We start from the raw sequence: 16,389 nt of genomic DNA on the forward strand, positions 1-16,389 counted from the left end.
GTTCTTTTACTTCTAGGTCAGTTGGTATTTGTGGCAGCAATGAAAGGGGGTGCAGTGAGTCAGTAGCCTTTTGCTACTGAGGCACTGGTGTTATCGGTAGAGGTCTTGACTGCAAGCTGTCCAGATTCTTGAAGTTTTGAACAAGTAATTGGACAAAATGCACAGCAAAGCAAGGAAAGAATGAAGCAACGAAAGAATGAAAGCAGGGATTTATTTAAAATGAAAGTGTACTCCACTCTGTGGGAGCGGCAGAGCAGTGGCTCAAGACCCCCGATACAGAAACTTCCTGGGGCCAAATAACCCCTAGAGAGTTCCCATTGGCCACTTGGTGTTCACCCCATGTAAATGAAGTGGTGGCCCACAATCAGAGGCTGAAGTGAAGTTACAAAGGTCATACTCCTATGCAAACATCTGATTGGTGCAACCAATCAGAGGCTAAAGTGAAGTTACAAAGTTACACTCCTTTGCCTTTTGCAACCAGTGAGAGGTACTTTCAATTTCCCATCTGCCATCCAGAAAAGGTGGGGATTTGGAAAGGGAGTAGCCTCTGGTCCTTTTGTTACTTAGGCATGGAAAGTTAGGGTTTTCCTTTCAGTTTAGTTCTAGGAAGTCAGCGTGAAATGGCCTTAGGGTCCATAACTCCAGTCCCTATTCTCCTGCCTCACTGGGAGTGGTTTTCAGTGTCTCTGCTGGGTGTTCTCCAAGGTTGACCTGAGGGCCTGGTTGGAGGGTCACAGGGTGGAGCTCCTCCTACCAGTATGGCATGTGTGGTTCTGGGGTTTAATGTCTGTCCCTAAACCACAGACTAGCCATATCTACCACAATATTGCCATCCTGTTGTTTTTGCATATAATTTGCATGAGATTGTGTTGCATTTAAAAGATATCAAAGGAAAACGCTGAGTGACTACTTAGCTAGACTTCACCAGACAGCAGTCCCTGCTGTTGACTTAGCTCTGCAGATCCAGAAATTCAGCTTTATCAGGGTACCCTGTAGCAAGCAGGCTCAGAAGGCTGACTCTTAATAACTACCAGTCACTCCTTGTTCTCTTTTGTTGGTTTTTCCACATCTCCATGACCTCTAAAATATTCAAGTGCTCCAGGCTCACTCCTTGAGCTTTTTCTCTATTTAAACCGATTTCCATGCTGATCTCATCTAGTCTCATGGGTTTAAATGTCATCTATGTCCTGATGACTCCCAAATATATACTGTAGTGTTCCCTCATCTGAAGTTTCATGTTCCTCAGTTTCAGTTACCTGTGGTGAACTACAGTTTGCAAATATTAAATGGAAAATTCCAGAAATAAACAATTCGTAAGTTTTAAATTATGCACCATTCCGAGTAGTGTGATGAAATCTTGCTTTGTCCCACCTGGGATGTGAATCATCCCTCTGTCCAGTGTACCCAAGTTGTCCATGATACCTGCCTGTTGGTCTCTTAGTAGCTCTCTCAGTTATCAGGTGGAAAAAACAGTATATATGTTGGGTTCAATACTATCCATGTTTTCAGGCGTCCACTGGGGATCTTGGAACAGTTCTGCAGATAAGAGAGGACTACTGTATCTCCAGTTTGGACTTCTCCCGGAACTCTGGATTCCCATGTCCAGATACCCCCTTAATAGCTCCACTTTTATATTTCATACACATCTCAATCATAAAGTGTCTCAAATGAGACCCCTGATCTACCCCATCAAATCTGTCCCTCCCTAACCTTCCCCATCTTGGCAAATGGAAACCTCATTTTTTTTTTTTTTTGAGACACAGTCTTACTCTGTCACCCAGGTGGGAGTGCAGTTGTGCGATCTTGGCTCACTGCACACTCTGCCTCCTGGGCACAAGCAATTCTTGTGCCTCAGCCTCCTGAGTAGCTAGGACTACACGTGCGCACCACCATGCCTGACAAATTTTTGTATTATTAGTAGAGACAAGGTTTCACCATGTTGACCAGGCTGGTCTCGAACTCCTGACCTCAGGTGATCCACCCACCTCGGCCTCCCAAATTGCTGGGATTACAGGCATGAGCCACCGCACCTGGCGGAAACTTCATTCTTTTGGTAACTCAGGCCAAAAATCTTGTAGTCATGCTTGACACCCCTTTTTCTCTTTAAAAACTATCATCCATCACCTGCGCTTTTGGGATTATCTCTTAATGGGTCTTTCTGCTTCACCATTGCCCTCTTACACTGTATTCTCAAATCTGCAATTAGAATGATTGATCCTTTTAATTTTTTTTTTTTTAAATCAAGACGGAGTCTTACTCTGTGGCCCAGGCTGGAGTGCAGTGGCATGATCTTGGCTCACTGCCACCTCCACCTCCTGAAAGCAATTCTCCTGCCTCAGCCTCCCGAGTATCTGGATTATAGGCACCTACCACCACGCCCAGCTAATTTTTGTATTTTTAGTAGAAACAGGGTTACACCATGTTGGCCAGGCTGGTCTCACACTCCTGACCTCGTGATCCTCCCACTTCAGCCCAAAGTGCTGGGAATACAGGCGTGAGCCACCGCATACGGCCAACTGATCCTTTTAGCATGAAAGTCAGATGGTGTCACTTCACTGTTCGGAACCCTCTGATGACTCTACATCTCAAAGTAAAATCCAAAATCCTAACATTGCTCTGCAAGGCCCTACACAATCTTTCCCTCATCCCCCTACTATCCCCACGTTATCTCTCTGACTCCTCACCACTACTCTCCCCTGCGTTCACTCCACTTCGGTCACACTGGCCTTTCTGCTGATCCGTAAACAAACCAGGCACTCCCTACCTCAGGCCTCTGCACTTGGTGTCTCTCCTACCTGGAATGTTTTTCCATAGCCATCTGAATGGCTACTTTCTTCACCTCCTTCAGAGATTTTCTCAAATGTCTTCTTCTCAGTGAGGCCTGAATACTCTGTTTAAAATTGTAACCCCCACCTTGGTACATCCTGTCCCCCTTCCCTGCTTTCTTGTTCTCTATAGAATTTACCACTCTCCATCTGACACACTGTATGTTTTTCTTCAAAAACCTCTCTCTCTCTCTTTTTTTTTTTTTTGAGATAGAGTCTTGCTCTGTTGCCCAGGCTGGAGTGCAGTGGCACGATCTTGGCTCACTGCAACCTCTGCCTCCCGGGGTCAAACGATTCTTTTGCCTCAGCCTCCTGAGTAGTTGGGATTACAGGCATGCGCCACCACATCTGGCTAATTTTTTGTATTTTTAGTAGAAATGGGGTTTCACCATGTTGCCCAGGCTGGTCTCAAACACCTGACCTCAAGTCATCCGCCCACCTCACCCTCCCAAAGTTCTGGGATTACAGGCGTGATCCACCACTCTGGGCCAAAATCTGTCTCTCTTTAGCCTACTAAGATGTAAGCTCCATGAGGGCAGAGGTTTTATCTGGTATACTTCCATATTTTTGGCATTTAAAACTGTAGCCTACTAGGCACTCAATAAATATTTATTAAATATATGAATGAATGAATGAATGAATGATTCTACTCATAAGATACAGATATATGAACCAAAATGTCTGTTTATTAATTGACAGTGAAAACTATAACTGTTAAGCAGACCTGAATACTCACATAGGATATTCAGGGAACCCTCTTCGCTTTAGGGAAGTCTTAAGGGGCTATCACACTGCAATAAGAAGTTAGTATAAAACACAGCCTTAGAGCAAAGGGAAATATTAAAATACTCTTCATAGGTCGTTCTATTTTATTTTCTTTTTTTAAATGGACCTGACATTGTGAGCATATCTTCACAGGTAATTCTACCAATCCATCTTCACTTTAGGAATATTCCTTCCAATTAGAATTGTAATATTCATAGAAGCTGCTCTGGGATCACTCCTGCACAGGGCTCTTTGGCTTTCTTTTATCCAGTTTCTTTTTTTTTTTTTGAGATGGAGTTTTGCTCTTGTTGCCCAGGCTGGAGTGCACTGGTGGGATCTTGGCTCACTGCAACCTCTGCCTCCTGGGTTCAAGTGATTCTCCTCTCTCAGTCTCCCGAGTAGCTGGGATTACAGGCGCCTACCACCATGCCCAGCTAATTTTTGTATTTTTCATAGAGACAAGGTTTTAACATGTTGGTCAGACTAGTTTTGAACTCCTGACCTCAGATGATCTGCCCGCCTCGGCCTCCCAAAGTAATGGGATTACAGGCGTGAGCCACCGCGCCCGGCTCTTTTATCCAGTTTCTATGTAGCAGAAACATGGATAACTTTTAAGTTTTGCACTTGAGCAAATGGGTGGATGGTGATGTAATTAATTGAGATAGAGAAGGAATTTAAGCTTATTGATGACTTTATGTGAATAACTTAGACTGAAGGTGATGTGTCAGGATAAACTATAAAGAGTAAAAGCTTAGATAAATCCAACTTTAGAGCTTGTTTCATGTTTTCAAACTGTTATATCAAAAGAAAAGTCTATTATGCCAGAGACTATCCACCAGTATCCACATGCTCCCTTACATTTCCAGGCTTTCTTTTTGCCTAAGTGGAACCATGTGGTTTTGTTTTGGTGAGGGAACGTGTAGGATTGATAACTGCCACTTCTAGGCCTGACCCATGTAATACCCTTCATGATTTTTCATGCTGTTAATAAATCTCTTTGCTGTTGTACAGCAGGAAGCAAAGGACTCTGAAATGGTGGAACACGATGCAAGGAACCTGTATCCTTGGGTTTCCCCTCAGAGGAAAACCACCCTGGACAGTTGCTCATACAGGAACCATCTCATGGGACTTTGTGTGAGTGAAAAGTCAACCTTTGGGTAAGCCAATGAAATTTCAGCGTTTCTTTGTTACCACAGCAGATTCTAGTCTACCTGACTGTCTCTGTTTGTGTTGGTATACAGAAATATCTGGCTGGGCGCAGTGGCTCATGCCTGTAATCCCAGAACTTTGGGAGGCCAAGGCGGGCAGATCACTTGAGGCTAGGAGTTGGAGACCAGCCTGGCCAACATAGTAAAACCCTGTCTCTACTAAAAATACAAAAAATTAGCCAGGTATGGTGGTGTGTGCCTGTAGTCCCAGCTACTTGGGAGTCTGAGGCACAAGAATCACCTGAGCCCAGGAGGCAGAGGTTGCAGTGAGCCAAGATCATGCCACTGCACTCCAGCCTGGGTGACAGAGTCAGACTCTGTCTCAAAAACAAAAACAAAACAAAAAGACCAGCCTGGCCAACGTGGTGAAACCCCGTCTCTACTAAAAACACAAAAAATTGGCTGGATGTGGTAGTGCACACCTGTAGTCTCAGCTACTCGGGAGACTGAGGCACAAGAATCGCTTGAGTCTGGGAGGCAGTGGTTCATTGCAGTGAGTTGAGATTGTGCCACTGCACTTCAGCCTGGGTGACAGAGTGAGACTCTGTCAAGCAAACAAACAAACAAACAAAAAAACAAACAAAAAAAAAAAAGAAAGAAAGAAAAAGAAATATCTGAGCTAATAAAGAAAAGAGGTTTGTTTGGCTCATGGTTCCACCGGCTGGAATGTTGGGCCTCTTGGTGAAAGCCTCAGGCTGCTTCCACTCATGGCAGAAGGCAAAGGGGAGCCAGTGTGTGCAGAGATCGCATGGAGAGAGAGGAAGCAAGGGAGAGAAGGGGGAGGTATCAGTCTCTTTATAACAACCAGCTCTCATGAGAAGTAATAGAGTGAGAACTCACTCACCACCTCCCTCCCTAGGGCATTAATCTATTCATGAGGGATTTGCCCCATTACCCAAAGATCTCCTAATAGGCCCCATCTCCAACACTGGGGATCAAATTTCCACATGAGTTTTGGGGGAACAAACATCCAAATGGTAGCACTAACTAACACATCTACACACTGTTGACCACAAGAAAGCCCCCTCTCCCTGAGCTACACATGAAGATTATGAGAAGCACTTAATGCTTGACAGTCATGTTAAAGGTTTTTTTTCCAGCTTTGTTATGAGCTTAGGATAAGGACCATATATAACTACTTTTGCTCAAGGAAGTCACTGACTTCCCTAAGGAAAATTCATCACTCGACTGAGTTTCAAGAAAAATCTTGTGTCTTTCTGGAACAAAAACCCTTAATCTGAATGATCATAAGCATGATTAGGATTAACTTTACGCAGCCCAAATGTATGCTTATATGATAAGCTTCATCAGTGTTCTATCCCGCCAGGTAAACTGAATGCAATGATTACAAAAACTGTAGCTGCAGCACACACGCCTTTTTTTTTTTTTTTTTTTTTTTTTTGAGATGGAGTCTCATGCTCTGTCCCCCAGGCTGGAGTGCAGTGGCACGATCTCTGCTCACTGCAACCTCCGCCTCCCGGATTCATGTCATTCTCCTGCCTCAGCTTCCGGAGTAGCTGGGACTACAGGCACGTGCCACCACGCCTGGCTAATTTTTTGTATTTTTAGTAGAGATGGGGTTTCACCATGTTAGCCAGGATGATCTCGATCTCCTGACCTTGTGATCCGCCCGCCTCGTCCTCCCAAAGTGCTGGGATTACAGGCGTGAGCCACTGCGCCCAGCAGCACACATGCCTTGATGAAGATTGTGAGGCTGTGGTATTAAATGTTTTTCATTATCTGATTTTCCTAGTTGTGAATTAAACTGAAGAACTTGCTGAAAACATTTTGATCATAATGAAGAGACTCTTGAAATGCTTGATTAAGTGCATTCTAAAGAATTTCCCCAACGTGGATGGCAGTGGTGAGTGACTAATTGTGTCTATTTGGGTCTTCTAGGAAGCAGATGCTAATAAGGAGTTAGGAATGCAGGATGTTGATTGTGGCTAATACCGGTGAAAGATAAAAGGGCAGAGAGCAAGACTGGGTAGGAAAGGCATTCAAACTACGATGCATTATCTGACACATGTGAAAGGATAAGGGGTGGAAACAGAATTGGGCAGAGTTGCCTTAGATTTTAAGGCTAATATGAGAAAGTCTTGGTCTCAACCCAGTGGGGAGTTCTGGAGGAAAGACTGCCTCTTAAAAGAGTCTCACATTGGGCAGAAGTGGCTAGGCCCTAGAAGTGCCACCTTTCTTAGTTATTGACTGGAGGCTGCCCAGGGAAAGCATGGTTTTGTCAAGAATACTGCAGCCAGTCTTGGAAGGTCCTGCAACCTGAGGCTGTAAGCTAACTTCACTGCTCATAGTTCCATGGCAAAGTCTTTCTTGATAGGAACTCTGAGCTATGCAGCTCCATGCTTGCCACAGTCCACCCTTGGTGTTGCCTGGATTAACTTCAGAGTTCCTGTTCAGAATTCCTGTGAACCTCAGAAGGTCTTCCTGAGGGAAGACTTAGAAGAGGAGGTTAGTGAGAAGAACTACAGCTCATCTTGCTGCAGTTGGTCTCAGGGCTGCCACTAGGTTTCATTTTCTTCCTTCTCTATAATCCATTCTATATTTGTACTGATTTTCTGCCTGCTTAATCTATCCATTGTTGACAGAGGGGTGTTGAAATCTCCAATGATAATAGTAGATGTATCTAGTTCTTCTTGCAGTTCTATAAGTTTTTGTCTCATTTATTTTGATGCTTTGTTGTTAGGTGCATACACGTTTTAAGATTGTAGTTTTCTTGAGACTTGACCCCCATAATGCCCCATTTTATTTTATTTTTTTTTCAGAATTGTAAAATTTTATTTTCCACACGTCCACATTCTTATTAATACAGCTTGATCGAAAAAAACTCTGACCATAAGCATGTTGATTATTTCCCTTTGGACCTGGTGAAGTCAGAAAAATAAAATATTTATTTTGAATATATAGCATCCAAAATATTCACTTAATGTGGCCTTATCTGTTTATATTCAAAGGCTTTCTTCCCTCAAAATAAAGGTTCTAAGATAAATTCAAGATTCCTTTGAATGAAGAAAAGAAAACCGGCTGGGCACAATGGCTGAGGCCTGTAATCCTAGCACTTTGGGAGGCCAGTGTGAGCGTTTCACTCCCAGGAGTTCAAGACCAGCCTGGGCAACATAGGGAGACCCTGTCTCCACAAAATTGACAAAAAATTAGCCAGGTATAGTGGCACGCTCCTGTGCTCCCAGCTACTCAGAAGGCTGGGGTGGAAAGATTGCTGGAGCCATGGAGGTTGAGGCTGCAGTAAGCCAAGATTGCAACCACTGCACTCCAGCCTGGGTGACAAAGTGAGACCCTGTCTCGAAAAACAAAAACAAAACCTTCTAAAACAGTGAGCTTATAAAATACAACAGACTGCTAGACACACTTAGTGGTAACATGAAAGTATGTTCACTGAAAAGAAAATTTGAAGCATGACCATAAACCTTTGTGAAAAACCATAATATGCTCTTTACTTCATTTGTTTTTAGCTATTTTATAAATACCAAGAGAAATTGGACACAGTTTGTGATGAAACTTAGAAAAATTTCTTTTTCCATAAAATAAACATGTAAGTCTTTCCCTTTGGCTTCTTCTTCCATTCCTCCTTCCCTGTGCTGAAGAGATATTGAGTTCTTCCAGATTTTTGCTTAGCTGAGTGGTTTCCGAACTCAATGGACTCTCCAGGTAGGTAGTTCCTGCACAGGGTTTTCCTGTCACTGGATCTATGACTTTTCCAATGTTGAAAACGATCTCAGCCTGTTCATGTTTCACATGCTTTGTTCGTGGAACAGGTAAAGCTTTGAGAAGCACAGTATCCCCAATTGTGCACTGCTGAAGGGCATTGTGAGCAAAGTAGGTTTTTCTCTTATTATAATGCTTTAATAAATAGGGATCCAGAACAAGCCTGGTCACTCTCACTTTAGCAGTCGTTTGCATTTTTGTCCAAGTCACCTTCCCCACAATCCATTTGGTACGGATGGATGAACGAACCATGGACATTATGTGGCTATAGTCACCTCCGCCACTACTGTGCAGCCACATGACCTGTGGAGTGTCAGTCGCAGCATGATCCCCATTTTATTCTTGATGACATTCCTTGTTCTGAAACCTGCTTTATCTGATAGAAATATAACTACTCCAACTTTCTTTTGGTTAGTGTTTTTTTTTTTCTTTTTGTATATCTGTGGCTATCTTTTTACTTTATTTTTAATTTTTTTGTAGAGATGGAGTATCACTGTGTTGCCCAGGCTGGTCTCAAACTCCTGGGCTCAAGCAATCCTCCTGCCTCAGGCTCTCAAAGAGCTGGGATTACAGGTGTGAGCCACCATACCTTTGACTTTTAATATGTCTCTGTCTTTATATTAAATGTGGGTTTCTTATAAACAGTATGTAATTGGGTCTTATTTTCTTATCCACTGTGACAATCTCTGTCTTTTAATTGGTGCATTTAAACCATTCACATTTAAGGTGACTTTGATATAGTCAGACTAATACCTACCATTTTTATAACTATTTTCTTTCGTATATTTATTTAAATTGATACATATTAGATGTACATATTTTTGGGATACATGTGATAATTTGATGCATTTACATAATCGGATCAGGGTACTTGGAATATCCATCACCTTAAACATAAATCTTTTTGTTGAATTATTCTCCTCTAGCTATTTTCTTTTTTTATTATTATTATTTTTTATTATACTTTAAGTTCTAGGGTACATGTGCACAATGTGCAGGTTTGTTACATATGTATACATGGGCCATTTTGGTGTGCTGCACCCATTAACTCGTCATTTACGTTAGGTATATCTCCTAATTCTATCCCTCCCCCCTCCCCCCACCCCATGACTGGCCCCAGTGTGTGATGTTCCCCTTCCTGTGAGCAAGTGTTCTCATTGTTCAGTTCCCACCTATGAGTGAGAACATGCGGTGTTTGGTTTTCTGTTCTTGCGATAGTTTGCTGAGAATGATGGTTTCCAGCTGCATCCATGTCCCTACAAAGGACATGAACTCATCCTTTTTTATGGCTGCATAGTATTCCATGGTGTATATGTGCCACATTTTCTTAATCCAGTCTGTCATTGATGGACATTTGGGTTGTTTCCAAGTCTTTGCTATTGTGAATAGTGCCACAATAAACATACATGTGCATGTGTCTTTATAGCAGCATGATTTATAATCCTTTGGGTATATCCCCAGTAATGGGATGGCTGGGTCAAATGGCATTTCTAGTTCCAGATCCTTTTTTTTTTTTTTTTATACTTTAATTTCTAGGGTACATGTGCACAACGTGCAGGTTTGTTACGTATATTTACATGTGCCATGTTGGTGTGCTGCACTCCTTAACTCATCATTTACATTAGGTATATCTCCTAATGCTATCCTTACCTCCTCCCCCCTCCCCCCAATAGGACCCGGTGTGTGATGCTCCCCTTCCTGTGTCCAAGTGATCTCATTATTCAGTTCCCACCTATGAATGAGAACATGCGGTATTTGGTTTTCTGTTCTTGCGATAGTTTGCTGAGAATGATGGTTTCCAGCTTCATCCATGTCCCTACAAAGGACACAAACTCATCCTTTTTTATGGCTGCATAGTATTCCATGGTGTATATGTGCCACATTTTCTTGATCCAGTCTGTCATTGATGGACATTTGGGTTGGTTCCAAGTCTTTGCTATTGTGAATAGTGCCGCAATAAACATACATGTGCATGTGTCTTTATAGCAGCATAATCCTTTGGGTATATAACCAGTAAGGGGATGGCTGGGTCAAATGGCATTTCTAGTTCTAGATCCTTGAGGAATCGCCACACTGTCTTCCACAATGGTTGAACTAGTTTACAGTCCCGCCAACAGTATAAAAATGTTCCTATTTCTCCACATCCTCTCCAGCACCTGTTGTATCCTGACTTTTTAATGACTGCCATTCTAACTGGTGTGAGATGGTATCTCATTGTGTTTTTGATTTGCATTTCTCTGATGGCCAGTGATGATGAGCATTTTTTCGTGTGTCTGTTGGCTGCATAAATGTCTTCTTTTGAGAAGTGTCTGTTCATATCCTTCGCCCACTTTTTAATGGGGTTGTTTGCTTTTTCTTGTAAATTTGTTTGAGTTCTTTGTAGGTTCTGGATATTAGCCCTTTGTCAGATGAGTAGATTGCAAAAATTTTCTCCCATTCTCTAGGTTGCCTGTTCACTCTGATGGTAGTTTCTTTTGCTGTGCAGAAGCTCTTTAGTTTAATTAGATCCCATTTGTCAATTTTGGCTTTTGTTGCCATTGCTTTTGGTATTTTAGACATGAAGTCCTTGCCCATGCCTATGTCCTGAATGGCATTGTCTAGGTTTTCGTCATCTCTTTTTGAGATGGAGTCTTGCTCTGTCATCCAAACTGGAGTGCAGTGGTGCAATCTCAGCTTACTGCAACCTCTGCCTCCCGGGTTCAAGCAATTCTCCTGTCTCAGCCTCCCGAGTAGCTGGGACTACAGGTACATGCTACCACACCTGGCTAATTTTTGTATTTTTAGTAGAGATGGAGTTTCACCACATTGATTGGGCTGGTCTTGAACTCCTGACCTCAGGTGATCCACCTGCCTCGGCCTCCCAAAGTGCTGGGATTACTGGCGTGAGCCACCGCACCTGGCCTCTTCTAGGTATTTTGGAATGTACAGTTGATTCACATTAACTTTAGTCACTGTACTGATGACTGAAAACCAGGTCATATTTCTTCTAAGTGTGTATTTGTGCCCATTTTTGTAACTGTTTTCTATTTATTGCTCTTGTTCTTTGTTTTTTCCCCATCATCTTTTCTGCCTTTCCTGGTTTAAATTGAGCTTTTTATATGATTCCATTTTATCTCCTCTCCTAATGTATCAGTTGCAATGGTTGCTCTATAGCTTATAATATACATTTTAATTAATTAATTTATTTTTGAGACCGGGTCTCACTTTGCCACCCAGGCTGGAGTGCAGTGGCTCGATCTTGGCTCACTGCAGCCTCGACCTCCTGGACTCAAGTGATCCTCCTACCTCAGCCCCCCAAGTAGCTGGGACTACAGATGCATGACATGGTACCCGGCTAATTTTTGTATTTTTTTGTAGAGACAAGTTTTCACCGTGTTGGCCAGGCTGGTCTCAAACCCCTGAGCTCAAGTGGTCCTCCTGCCTCAGTTTCCCAGTGTCAGGATTACAGACATGAGCTACCATGCCCAGCCTATAACATACATTTTTAACTAATGTAAGTCAACCTTCAACTAACACTATAAGGCTTCATGAGTAGTTCAGGCACCTTATAACAGAGTATTTCTAATTCTTACTTACCATGTCTCTAACCTCCAAAATGCGCTGGTGGCAGCTGTAGCGTATAGTTCAATGGGACTCCTGCCTAGGCTGAAGTGAAGTGGCACGATTTCAGCTCACTGCAACCTCTGTCCCCCAGGTTCAAGCGATTCTCCTGCCTTAGCCTTGCAGGTAGCTGGGATTCTAGGCGCCCGCCACCACGCCTGGCTAATTTTTGTATTTTTAGTAGAGACGGGGTTTCGCCATGTTGGCAAGGCTGGTCTCGAACTCCTGACCTCAGGTGATCCACCCGCCTAGGCCTCCCAAAGTGTTAGAATTACAAGCGTGAGCCACCGTGCCTGGCCAGGGCAAATATCTTTATGACTGTGTAGTAAGGAAGGCTTTCATAAACAAAATACAGCTAGATAAGCCATAAATAAAGTAAAATCTGGATAAATTATACTACATTAAAAATTTAAAACTTGCGTACAAGAAGACAAGTCATAAACAAAATGAAAAAACAAGATTCAGTCTAGGAAAAGATAATTGCAACGTGCTTGCTTTTATCTCAGACCCTTGGCCATTGATTTTTCTCTGCCTGGAAGAATACTTTTCATTCAAATATACGTCTGGCTCTCTTCTTCAATTAATTAATGTGTCTGTCCAAATGTCACCTCCTCAAAGGGGCCTTCTTTGACCACCATATTGAAAATAAAACCATTGTCACTTCATCTTCTCCGTTTGCTTTATCTTCATAGCACTTATTGCTACCTGATATTCTATATCTATTTGCTCTTTGTTGCCTGTCTCCCCACTAGAATTCAAACTCCTTGAGACCAAGGACTTTGCCTTGCTGACTGCCACATCCTTCTGTCCTCAAATAATGTGTGGCATATAGTATATACTAAATAAATACTTGTTGAATGAATGAATAAATGAATATAAGTGATAAAGGGTTAGTATTAGAATATGTAGAGACTACGGATTAGTTAAAAACCAACAAATGGCCCAATGGGAAAATTGTCAAGGGCTATGAACAGGCAGGTCACAGAAGAAGAAATCTGAAGATACGGTAAAAATATGGAAAGCTATTTTATATAATTTATAATCAGGAAAATACAAAATTAAACAATAATGAAACCACCACATCATACCCAGAGACTGGCAAAAATGAAAAGTTTGATGATATTAATTATTGGTAAGGGCTTGGGGAAAGGAACTGTTTACTGTTAGTTGGAGTATAAATTGGCACAGACATTTTGGAGAATAATTTTTTTTTTTTTTTTTTTGAGACAGAGTCTCACTCTGTCGCCTAGGCTGGAGTGCAGTGGTGCAATCTCGGCTCACTGCAGCCTCTGCCTCCCGGGTTCAAGCAATTCTCCTGCCTCAGCCTCCTGAGTAGCTGGGACTCGAGGCATGTGCCACACGCCCGGCTATTTTTTTTTTGTATTTTTAGTAGAGACAGGGTTTCACCATGTTGGCCAGGGTGGTCTCGATCTCCTGACCTTGTGATCCGCCTGCCTCAGCCTCCCAAAGTACTGGGTTTACAGGCGTGAACAACTGCTCCCGGCCAAGAATTTGATAATATCTAATAAAGATAAACATATGCATACCCTAATTTCCCAGAAATTCTATTCTCAGGTAATATGCTAGAGATACTTTTTTTTTTTTTCCTTTCTTTTTTTTTTTTTCTGAGACGGAGTCTTCGTCTGTCGCCCACACTGGAGTGCAGTGGCACGATCTTGGCTCACTGCAACCTCCACCTCCTGGATTCAAGCGATTCTCCTGCCTCAGCCTCCTGAGTAGCTGGGATTACAGGCATGCACCATCATGCCTGGCTAATTTTTTGTATTTTTAGTAGAGACAGGTTTCACCATCTTGGCCAGGCTGGTCTGGAACTCCTGACCCCAGGTGATCTGCCTGCCTCGGCCTCCCAAAGTGTTGGGATTACAAGCATGAGCTACCGCATCCAGCCAGAGATATTTTTTCATATCTGAGTCAGGAGACTACGCAAGAATGTTCATAGCAGCATTGTTTGTAATAGTAAATGACTACATGTAACCCAAATATACACCACCAGTTGAACAGAAAAATAAACCATGGTATACTTATACAATGGGATACTAATGTCAGTAAAAATGAACAAATTTTAGCTCTACACATTGATGGGAATAAATTTCATAAACACACTAAGCAAGAGAAGGAAATTGCAGAATACATGCTATATAGTTTGATTTCTGTAAAGTTCAAAAGATGACAAATTGCAATATGTTTTCTGTGGATAGATGAATAGGTAGAAGGCACAGTGTTTACCTCTGAAGCTGGGGGGAGTGGCATGAGATCAGAGGAGGCTACAGTGTTATGGCTTTTATTACTTTATTTGTTTATTTGAGACAAAGTCTCACTCTGTCACCCAGGCTGGAGTGCAGTGGCGCCATCTCCGCTCACTGCAGCCATGACCTCCTAGGCTTAAGTGATTCCCCCACCTCAGCCTCCTGAGTAGCTGGAATTACAGGCATGCACCACCACACCCAGTTAATTTTTTTGTATTTTTAGTAGAGACAGGATTTCACCATGTTGGCCAGGCTGGTCTCAAACTCCTGGACTCAGGTAATCCACCCACCTTGGCCTCCCAGAGTGCTGGGATTACAGGCATGAGCCACCGAGCCTGGCCAGTTTTTAAAAAGAAGCAAACATGTTAAGATTTGACAAAGATGGACAGTGATAATATTATGACATGAGTTATCATTTTGTTAGTCCCCTAGTGTGTGCTTGAAAAGACTCATTTGAAAAAGTATCAGCCAGGCGCAGTGGCTCACGCCTGTAATCCGAGCACTTTGGGAGGCTGAGGCAGGTGGGTTGCCTGAGGTCAGGAGTTTGAGACCAGCCTGGCTAACATGGTGAAAACCCGTCTCTACTAAAAATACAAAAATTAGCCGGGTGTGGTGGTGCACGCCTGCAGTCCCAGCTACTCGGGAGGCTGAGGCAGGAGAATCGCTTGAACCCAGTGGGTGGAGGTTGTGGTGAGCTGAGATTGCACCACTGCACTCCAGCCTGGGTTGACAAAGCAAGATTCCATCTCCAAAAAAAAAAAAAAAAAAAAAAAAAAAAAAAGGAAAGAAAGAAAAGAAAAAAGAAAAAAAGCAAAGAAAAAAGAAAAAGTACCATCGGTATTTGTATTTGTGTATATATGTGAGTTGAAAAGCTGAAACAGTTTGGTAATGCTACTATTGTCTCACTCTCATGGCCTCTTCCTTCTGTTTACATTGTCCCAGATTTAGGGTTATTTGCTGGACAGAGATCATGCAGTTTTCAAGTTTGAAACTCAGCTTAATTTGGGACAGGGATCAGCAGACTTTTTCTGTTTGGGCCAATTAGTAAGTAATTTGGGGCCGTATGGTCTCTGGGCCAAATACTAAGCTTTGCTGGCCATGTGGTCTCTGTTGCAACTACTGAAGTTTCCCATCATAGCATGGCAACAGTGTGGTAGGCAGAATTCTAAGATGGCTCCTGAGATTCCTGGCCCCTGATGCATAAAAACTTTATCTCAGTTATTTAATCAAACACTAATCTAGGTGCTGCTGTGAAGGGATTTTGGAGACGTACTTAATGTCCCAAATCAGTTGACCTTAAAATAGGGAGATTATGCATGGTAGGTTTCACCTAATCAGGTGAGCCTTTAAAAGGGATAGGGCTCTTCCTAGTAAGAGAGATTCAAAATGTTAAAGAGGTTTAATGTGAGGGAGACTCTCTATTGCTTACTTTGAAGATGGAGGGGCCATGTGGCAAGGAATGTAACCAGCCTCTAGGAGCTGAAGGTAGCCCTTGGCTGGTGGCCAGCATAAGAATGGGAGTCTCAGTTCTACAACTGCAAAGAATTAAATTCTGCCAGCTAGGTGAGCTTGAAAGAGGACCTTGAGCCTCAAATGAAACTACCATCCCAGCCAGCGCCTTGATTTCAGCCTGGTGAGACCCTGAACAAACAGCCCAGTCCTGCCGGAACTGCTGACCAGTGGAAACTGTAAGATAATAAATTTGTGTTTTAAGCCACTAACGTTGTGGTAATTTGTTATACAGCAATAGGAAAGTGATGCAAACAGCCATAGACAATATGTAAGTGAATGAGTGAGGAAGGATGTGTTCCCAGAAAACTTTATTTATTAACACTGAAATTTGAATTTCATGGAAATTTCATGAGTCACAAAATATTTTTCTTCTTTCAATTTTTTAAACTGTTTTATATATGTATATATAAAACTATATATATATCAAACTGTATATATAAAAAAACTATATATATATATAGTTAGCTCATAGGC

At 42.4% G+C, this 16,389-nt stretch overlaps 1 pseudogene; it reads right to left on the reverse strand.

Annotated features, from left to right (window-relative positions):
• Positions 1 to 6,559: 6,559 nt before the first annotated feature.
• On the reverse strand, positions 6,560 to 8,794 carry LOC103247331 (small ribosomal subunit protein uS17m pseudogene; annotated as a pseudogene).
• Positions 8,795 to 16,389: the final 7,595 nt, after the last annotated feature.

The sequence above is a fragment of the Chlorocebus sabaeus genome, chromosome X (assembly GCF_047675955.1).
Source record: "Chlorocebus sabaeus isolate Y175 chromosome X, mChlSab1.0.hap1, whole genome shotgun sequence".
Classification (NCBI taxonomy): Eukaryota; Metazoa; Chordata; class Mammalia; order Primates; family Cercopithecidae; genus Chlorocebus; species Chlorocebus sabaeus.